Source organism: Lichenostomus cassidix, unplaced genomic scaffold (genome assembly GCF_008360975.1).
Source record: "Lichenostomus cassidix isolate B80296 unplaced genomic scaffold, HeHo_3.0 HiC_scaffold_488, whole genome shotgun sequence".
In the NCBI taxonomy this organism is placed as follows: Eukaryota; Metazoa; Chordata; class Aves; order Passeriformes; family Meliphagidae; genus Lichenostomus; species Lichenostomus cassidix.
The window spans coordinates 9,334-18,521 of record NW_028147262.1 but is presented as its reverse complement, the minus strand read 5'-3'; the positions used below and the strand labels follow the sequence as shown (position 1 = coordinate 18,521).

Here is a 9,188-nt window from a genome sequence, read left to right as displayed (position 1 = left end):
GCTTGAGGATTTCCCCGTGGGGCTGCTGGGTGTCAGTCTCCTTTTTTGGGCGGGAGCCGGGGACTTTTCAGGCCTGCGTTTGTCATTGTCCATGAGCCTAAGGCGTGGCATGACGAGGTGAGAGCTGCAGTTCGATCGGTGGAGTGGATTCAATCTCCAGGGTGGAACCACGAGGCAAGAGCAGCGGCGGGCAAGGGTAGGAGCAGTGCCTCGTAGCTTTGGTATAGGGGGCACGAGTGTCCCTGTGGACAAAGTGCACATCCCATGTTCCCGGCATTGCCAGGGCTCTGTGTCAGTGCCCAGGGTGGCTTTGTACTCTTCGAGGTCTCCCTGCAATTGAGAGGACTTGTTCTGTGCTGTTGTTTGCTTTGTTGCCAAAGTTTTGTTCCTCTGGCTTCTCAGAGAGAGGGGTGTACCCTGTAAGGAGGCAGAGAAAGCCTTTGTCTGTACTTCTGAGGGGGAATCGGAGCTCTCCTGGCCCCCCAGCCCCCCCTCTAAGCGGGGCACTGGGCCTGTTTACTGGCCCCAGTGGCTTTCTGCCTGTTGTGCTTGCCTCCGGCCAGCGTGACTTCCCTGTTCTTGGGGCAAAGCGACGTGCCAGTTACATTGCCTCTCTCATAATGCAGGAATGTTTAATTAGAGCCTTGGTGATATTGATGGTGATTAAGTATAAGTTTAAAGTCTTTATTTTAGTTTTCAAGTGACAGGAGCTTTATGTGCTGGCAACTTGCAATGTATAAAGCAAGTAATGATGAAATATTTACAGCGAGCAGGGATTCTTTGCTTTGGTTTTCGTGTGGGCCCTGGAGCTGGCTTGAGAATTCTGCACTCTAGCAAAAGCAAACAAAGGAACTCTGTTGCATGATTGTCTTTCCTGCTGCTAATATTCAGGGATCACACAGGGTTTTTCAGTTACTGTATCCTGATTTGGAGGGGTATGTTCCTGATGACAAAAAAAGATGGCATTGCTTCCAGGAAATATGTTTTTTCCCACTTTCTAAAAATACATTTGGAGCACAGAAGTCCTGTTTCTAAATGCACAATGAGGAAGTTTCAGGCAGTTCAAACTTGCTGCCAGCAAAAAACTGCATGTATTTTTTTTGAAACTTCTGTGAATACAGCAGCTTCTCATTCCACTTGAGAAGATACATGCAGTATTGCTGTGTAGTTTTTTTTCTGTGTCTTTAATTTATCTTGTCTTATGGGTCCAAATTCCTGTATTTGCTTTATGCGGAATAGTCTCCTACTCCTGCCTGTTTATTTTTCTCATCCGTTTACAAACGCGCAGCTCAATACTCAGCAGATTTCCTTTACAGTAGGTCAGAGTCTGAGAGGTCTGGGTCTGGTTTCTCAAGTTCAAGCAGTGAGCCTGTGCTGAACTTTTGTCCTCTCACTGGCAGGGTGCCCCGAGTGCCACATAGAATTGAAGATGAGGAATAGACACATTGGAAAAGTAAGTACTCTGGGGTTTCGAGGTTGTATGAAGGTTAAGCTGTTTAAAGCAAGGTGAATGTGCTCCCATCCAATCAAAAAAATCTTTCCCCTACCATCTTTTCTGTCCCTTGTCAGATTAATTTCTTTTCATTTTGGAAACCCTGTTTAGAAGGGTACGCCAGTGTGTGAACGGTTTTTCTTTTTTAACACAGAAGTTGTCTGACAACATTTATTAAAATAATCTAAGTCTCTGTGGCTAAATAAGAAGGGCTAAACCTAAATCCTGAAGTTTTCTTGTCATCTTTGGCATGACACATACAGTTTGCTGCACATACCATCAGTGCTGCATTATTTAACAAAGTGCTGTTTTTCAGATCCATTAGTGCATAGAAAGTTTTCCATGACACACTTACAGCAGGACATAGGGGAAAAGCGAGATGGCTTTTTAACATTTGATGTGCCAGGGACTGGGAAGATGTTAGTTGGAGTAGGTACAGGTCTTTTCCCCTTTGATCTTGGACCTAGAGTTTAATCCCCAGGCCTCCAACTTTTTTGATTGCATGATTGGGCAAATGAATTATTAAAGAACTATAGTGTGAAATTAGGTATTAGTGGGATTGATAAGAACTGCCTATGATTTTCTCAAGGTTACAGATCTGTTAGGAAACCTCTCAAAACTTGGAGAAACTTGCTTAAATCATGTGTATAGCCTGAGATAGCACAGCAGATATAAATAAAAGCCTCTTAGAACAGTCTACACAGAAGCATAGTTCAAAAACAGCAGAGCATCAAATACTTGCATATGGTAAATGTCGCTTTGAAACGTGGAGTGTGTAGGGGAATTCTTTTTGTGTTTAGCATGAAAGCAATGACTTTATTGCTGCAGAAAATGGCATTAGCTCCAGAATTTATTTTTCTTTCACCAGGTTTTATTGGATATACTCCTCACAGCAAAAGCAGCAGAGCAACTGGTACTATAGAATAAAAAAAGAGTGTTCCTGTGGTTAAGTGCATTCCATAACACAATGAAACTCTTTTTATTAAAACTACATCTTCTTTGTAGAGGGCACTCTGAGGAGGGTATGACCCAAATAAAAAAACCTGTGACCTTTCTGTGATGATGTTTAGGTTTGTACTTGGTATTTGTACTGTAGCACAAGTGATATGAGGATTTGGCAGTACTGCTACAAAACCAAACCTGTTTCCACGTCATGTGAAGGTTTGTTGGATTTTTTTCTCAGTTGCAGTGGGATGCAACCTGCTGATAAAACTCTTTGGGGTAGATGCAGCAAAATTTTATGCTGCACAAAATGTGGGGTGGGAGGACCAAACTGAACACTACATTCAGCATTCTGACATTGCCCACCCCTGGCTACTTTTGTATAGGCTCCAGCCTGCTCCAGCTTGCATCCAGCTGCCAGAGCCCTCCTTCAGGGCATTTTTTTCACCTTAAAACCAGCTGGCAAACTGCAAACACGGTAATCGCAGGGGTAAAGCTGGATGCTGCTCCTTTGTGCAGGACAGCAGAGTTCTACTAGCCAGAGACTCTCCCAAAAGAAGAGAAGTTTAAGGCACTTTAATACCAAAATTTAATACCAAAGCCGTATTTGCTGAGTGTCTTTGTGTTCCCAGCTTGGCACGGGGCAGCCACCCCGAAGGATGCCAGGACTGGAGCTTTTTCCCGGGCTAGCCTGTGCACTGCTAACAAGAGCACAGTGTTTCTTCCCTCACTGCTGGTCCCCGCGGGGAGAGTTAAGCACACAAAGTACCAGAGCTGCTGAGTTCCACATAAAACAGTGGGGAAAGGATGGGAGGCTGCAGAGGAAGCTGCAGTTGGAAGTGGGATGGCCCAAAGCAGCCCAGATAAAGGTTCCTGAGGTGGAGTCACTGGTGATAATCAAGGGCAGGAGTACCCCACCTCTGGTTTCCTCCACAAGAATGCATTTTTTGCACTGATGGCCTGGTAAATCCCATAAAGTCTTTCAGGCTTAGGAATTTTTTTTACTTTGTAGCCTTCTAAAATCTGTGACATTTCCTACATAAAAAGATTCAGCTATCTTATTCATTAATTAATGATTCTTTAGGAGCCCTCTTGGGGGTTAGCCTTACAGCACAGAAATCAGAGTAGGTTCTGGTTTGCATTGTTAAAATTTGCATGCTCCAGGCTTCCATTTCTGTCTGTATTTAAATTATAAATATTCTGTCTCTTCTCTGTCAGAAGAGAAAAAAGAAGAAAAGAAGTTGTTCTGAACTGCATGAGCCTTTTCAAGTGGATTCTGTTCTGGTTTGATTGTTTTAATGTTCTTTCGGAACTGAATTTGAATTTTGGGTCAAACCTTTTGCCAGTGGGTCACATCTTTGCCAGAGTATCTAAGTCCAGTTGGCACCCAGAAAAAAACATTTGTCTTGTAATGCAAGGGGAAGCAAAGGGAGCAAAATTAATTACTTTCACTTCAGACTCTTGCATTTCCTGGCCTGGTGTAAGAAGTTAAGATACCGAATGGGTCTACCCAGCTCATTTCTTTCTCATTTCAGTGGCACCAGAGTAAGAACAGGGGTTTAGGTAGTAAAAGGGGCAAATATTTTTGTGGCTGAATTCTCTAAGGGGGTGTTCACAATTCAAAATTTTTCTCTTTTCTCCTTGACCAAGCATAGTTAGAGAATTATCTCCTTCAAAGGGATCTTGAAAAAAATCTTAAAAAAAATAAAATTCAGTTATTCTCTTTCCCTCTCCCCTGTAACAAGGGTGTTGATCACTTGTTTAGCAGGAAACCTGAGTTACAAATTTGATTTTCTAGGGTGGTGCTTTCTAAGGATCTGTGTTAACTCTCTAGTCCAATATTTTGGAGGGATTCACAGAGAATTCCATGAACAAATATCATTAGTATTGGAGCTTTTAGCCTTCCTATCTGTTGAACCTATACCAGGAGATAAGATCAGTTTTCCCTGTGATCATTCCTGGACAAATTCCTGCCTGAGAAATGCTCCTAGATCTGGGTGTTAGAGTTTAGGGAATTTTCCCCCATTTTGTTGCTGAAGAACAATAACGACCCGATACTTAAGAGAGATAAAAGAAGTTGCCAAGCCCAGGGGAGGAGAGCAGCTGGCTGCATTTCTGCTATCCAAGAGTTTCCCTGGGGGAAGGAAACGAAAACTGGGCAGGGGGTCATATTTTCTGTTCCAGGAGAGGTTCCTGCCTTAGCAGACATTTGTCTTTCAAACCAAGATACTGGGTAAGTGCTCAGCGCCAGCACAGCAATGCAAGGTGCCTCTAATTTTCCTTGTAAACACCTCATCAGATGTTCCAGTAGCTGTCCTGAAATGCCCTGACCGTGGAGATAATAGTTTTATCGGAGGGAGGACATGGTTCCATCTGCTTCTGTCAGGCTTATTTACACAACTGGAAATGCTTCTATGCTTTCATTTTTCCTTCCAGTCATCACCACACCTGTCAAGGAAACATATATTTCTGGGCAATTTTTCCCCGTTGCAATGAAACAGCAAGAAAACAAAGTTACTCTGTTGTATGTGAAGTGAATAATGAAGATCCATTATTATAATGAAAATTCCTTACCTTCTTTTTCTGTATGTCAGGCAAAGGCTGGGATTTATCATATCCCTCTTATAAAATGAGACAAGAGTTGCTAAAAGGAATTTTCACAAAATAAACCAGTGAAGTCAGAGGAGAACTCTGTTTCCTTGGTAGCACTTATTTCCTTATTAAAGGAAACAGATTTTAGTACCTGTCCTAAGAGTTATGATGTTATAGATAGTTATGATGACAAAGTACTGATAAAAATTGTGCAATACTGGGAAATGCGAATTTAGAATTTTGTATAGAAAACCACAGGTTGGTGAAGGAATTCCACCCGTAAAACACTAGAGTAAAACACTAGTTAACCTTCCTGTCAATTTCATTTATGTCTCTCTCATTCATGTTCTTCTAAATATCTTCTGAAATCTGTGAATGCAAATTTTGACTGCCAATAACCCTCAAGCTGCCCCTGGGGAGGTTCAGGTCACACAATGAGGGACATTTTCTTCCTTGAAAAGGTGGTCAGTCGTTGGAAGGGGCTGCCCAGGGAAGTGGAGTCACCATCGTTAAAAGTGTGTAGGAAACCACTGGATGTGGCACTCTGTGCTCTGGTTTCGTTGATGTGGTGCTGTTTGGTCAAAGATTTGACTTGATTGTGGAGGTCTTTTTCTACCTTAATGATTCTGTGAGAGGTGTTCTTCAATGCTCTGAGTTAATTACTGTTTATTAATGTCCCTTTTGAAATATTGTTGATTTTTGAAATTAAAGGAAACCACTTCTTTTAGTAAGATGTGAGTTACTAACGTAGACCCAGCCCCTTGCTTGGACAGTGCATTATGCTGTGGCTGTGGTCATCAACTGTACAAAAACCACTGCAATTTCAGTGGAAATATGGCTCTCTAGATTCCAGTTAAATTTTTATACTATATGTTATAAATTTAGAGTCAGTAAAGTGGCGAGAGCCAGGCTAATTGAACCAATTAGGTTTATTGAGCAAGCAGGCAGTAAGCAATACAGTGCTGGGCTGCTGGATGGTCTCTAGCCCTGCCAACAACAGCAACTCCCCTTTCTGAACCCCCAGTTATATACTCCTCGCCTCCCGGAGTGTGCTGTTTCTAGGGTACTCTGCGTCTGCGCGGCTTGTTGCTGGGGGCTTACTCTGCCTCCCGGTGATTACGAGGTCGAAGATTGGAACTCTACCTGTGCAGCTTTCAGGCGACTACCTTGTACACATCGCCTGCTCCAGCGTTGCTTGCCCAGGCACCTCGCAACACAGTAACTGGCTCAACCACAAGCAGTCTTCCCCTCCTCCCCAGTTAGTCAAGAGTAAAGGTTTTATTAACAAACACAGAACTATCCATTACATAATGATTTGATCAACAAATACAGGCTTATTAATTACACTATATATAGGTATTTTTTCACCAGTTATCCACCAATCTCAATGGCAATGGTAAAGTAAAATATTTTCATATTTGTGGTCAAATTTGAGTTGGGAAGTCCCACAACACTTTGTTTTCTACTGTTTTATTGTAGTGTCTTTACTACCAGAATTTTCTTCTGAGCTACCATAATGTCACAGCCTTCTCACTGCCTGTTCCCATGTTATCTCCTGGGAATGTCTTTAAGAGAATGGGCCAGCTTACCCTTAATAAAATTTGTCTGTATGGGAATAAAATAAACATTGATGGAGAAAGAGTGCTGCACACAGAGAGATACTGCAGCTATATTAAGGGGAAATAAAACATATTTAACATTATTTTCTATATTCAATATTCATCTGAAGAGATAATTTTCGAAGGCAGGAAAACACTACATAAAATGGATTTTGCAGTGAAAACCTGAGCTGGTGCATAAGCTGTATTTGTTTATCAGCAGGCCCATTCAGTATTTTGTTGTAATGTCCTGAATAATTTCTGTGATTCTCATTTTTTTTGCCCTTTATGTGAAGCATCCAGAGCGTTCTGGTATTGGAAAAATAATTTTGATATGATGGGAAACAATTGTGCCCAATTATGAGTTGTGCTGTGTAATAGAGATTAATCTACAGTGGGAGGATACCTGGTGTGAATTCATTAGATTTCCTCTGCTTGCTGGGAATGGAATTCAAATAAAAATAACAACATCCCTCCTTTCCGCCCTCCCCCAATCCATTTCAGTACTCACTAGGTAGCTCTCTAGGGATATATACATTTCCCTGTGTTTCACTATGTTAATGATGTATTATAGCAAACCTTTTTTAATGATTGCTTATAGAATTGGAAAGACAGAAAGGACAGGTAAAACTGTAATAGAAAAAAAAATAAAGAAGTGTGACTGTGACATGCAGCCCTTACAGTTCCAGATTTCTATTGCTTTTCATTGATTATCTGTTTTTTTTAAAGTAAATTTCATTAAAAATTAAAACTGTGCGCGGTGAACTGACTTCTTAAATGTTTTGAAGAAAGTAATCAGATTTCTAGCACCATTAAGCAGGGCATGTTTAGTGATGCCTTATACTGCACCCAGTTAAATATTCTCTGCTTCAGTCTAGTTTGAATTGTGTAGATAAACCTCCCTTCACCATCCAGTAATACCAGTAAGTCTTCACCTGATGTCATCTTCTTACAAACTCAGTAGGGGAATATAAAAATCCATTATCAGCAGTAATGTTTTGGATATTAAACTTGAAGCTGGGTACAGTCCACTTAACTTCCCTGAAATAATTCATGCTGTTTCCAAGCCTATTTCTAAGCCAACTGTTTCAGCTATTAAGTTCAACAGTTTTTTCTTGCTTATTTCAGCTGGAATTAGTGGGTTTTAGTAAAAAAAAACCAACTAAAAATCCACCAAGCCATCCCCTTAAAGCACTGGACTACTGCTTTCTTTGGATTTATAAAAGATTGCTGTCGTTAGAGACACCAGGTTCAAAAAGGCAAAGAGATTGTTTTTCATCAGCATCATGACAGTTGTTAGGAAAAAGAAAAAAAAAATCCAGAGGGGAGATTTATGGAAAAGAAAAAAAGGCCAATTTTATCAGTGAATTTTGTTTACATGCACATAAACAGAGCTGCTATCTGGCCACTGGAATCTCTCGCTGGGTTTGCTGGAGATACTGAGCACATTTCCAGTGCCTGCTGCACGTAAATGGGGTCGCGTACACAGGGAGCACTCCTGCTTTTCCCTTGTGCTCCCGGAGCCTGAGGCTGGCACAGAGGTTTGAACTTCAGAAGGGAAACTCCAAGGCTGCAAACTGCATCAGCCCTGGGTCTTTCAGCACACCTCATCTGAAACTGTAACATAATTCCTCTTCCCTTGTGTAGTACCACACAGCTTAAAAATATTAAGAAAATTATTCAGAAGACTCGGAAAAAACCACGCCCTATATGTAGTATTGAGCTTCTTCTTGATTTTGCTTCTCTTAGGGTTTTAATGCTTCCCAGCCATGATCTCTTTTCAACATTGTATTAAAAGTTGCACTCATGTTTCTATCTTAGCTGATAGTCCCACTGTGGCTGTGTTATCTAAGTGCCCTGCACAGTGACAGAAAAGGCAGCAGTGAGTGATATATTCCAGGTGCTCTCTGGGTAAGAAAAAGTGGGAATCTGCCCTGTGAAGAGGAACCATTTTCAGGGTTTGAGCTGAAACATGCTAAATAAGAATAAAATTAACTGGTAGAAAAGGGATTTGGGATAGAAAATTTTAGGTACCCACAGACATTTTAATTTGAATGTAGCTTCAAAGTGTTCTTGCACTTGAAAAGCCTTTGCATCATCAGGCATGCAGAGACAAAGCAGCACCAGTAGAAAAATTGTCAACAGCAGCCACTTGCAACATTTTCACTCATGTTAGAATTGTACTGACTCAGTGCATACTTGGTGTCACTGCTTAAACTCACTTACTGCTTTATCTTTTTTGTCTTTTTTTAAATCTTTTTTTGTGTTAGGGTTAGTTAAAACCACATCTTTTTGAGTTAGTGTTCAAGTAGTGTTTACAGTGGTGCAAGAAATCCTTAATCCTGATTTTTTCCCAAGTATCTTTTTAACCCTGGTCACTTAGATGACATCCTGATCCCTTCCAAAAATGCACTTCTCAGCCTTTTCTCCCCCTCACATTTGACAAGTCTTGCATATATATATACATATAAGTACATAAGTACATAAATACATTAGTAGAAAAATAGACCAGAATAAGCTGTGAGACAGCCTCAGCTGACATTGATTCATACTCAACATGTGAG

At 41.1% G+C, this 9,188-nt stretch overlaps 1 long non-coding RNA gene across 1 annotated transcript; it reads left to right on the top strand.

Annotated features, from left to right (window-relative positions):
* Window positions 1–5,625: 5,625 nt before the first annotated feature.
* LOC146423943 (uncharacterized) lies at window positions 5,626–7,100 on the top strand. The gene is made up of 2 exons (XR_014847203.1): window positions 5,626–5,878; window positions 6,359–7,100. It is a non-coding gene; the product is annotated as an uncharacterized LOC146423943 (long non-coding RNA).
* Window positions 7,101–9,188: the final 2,088 nt, after the last annotated feature.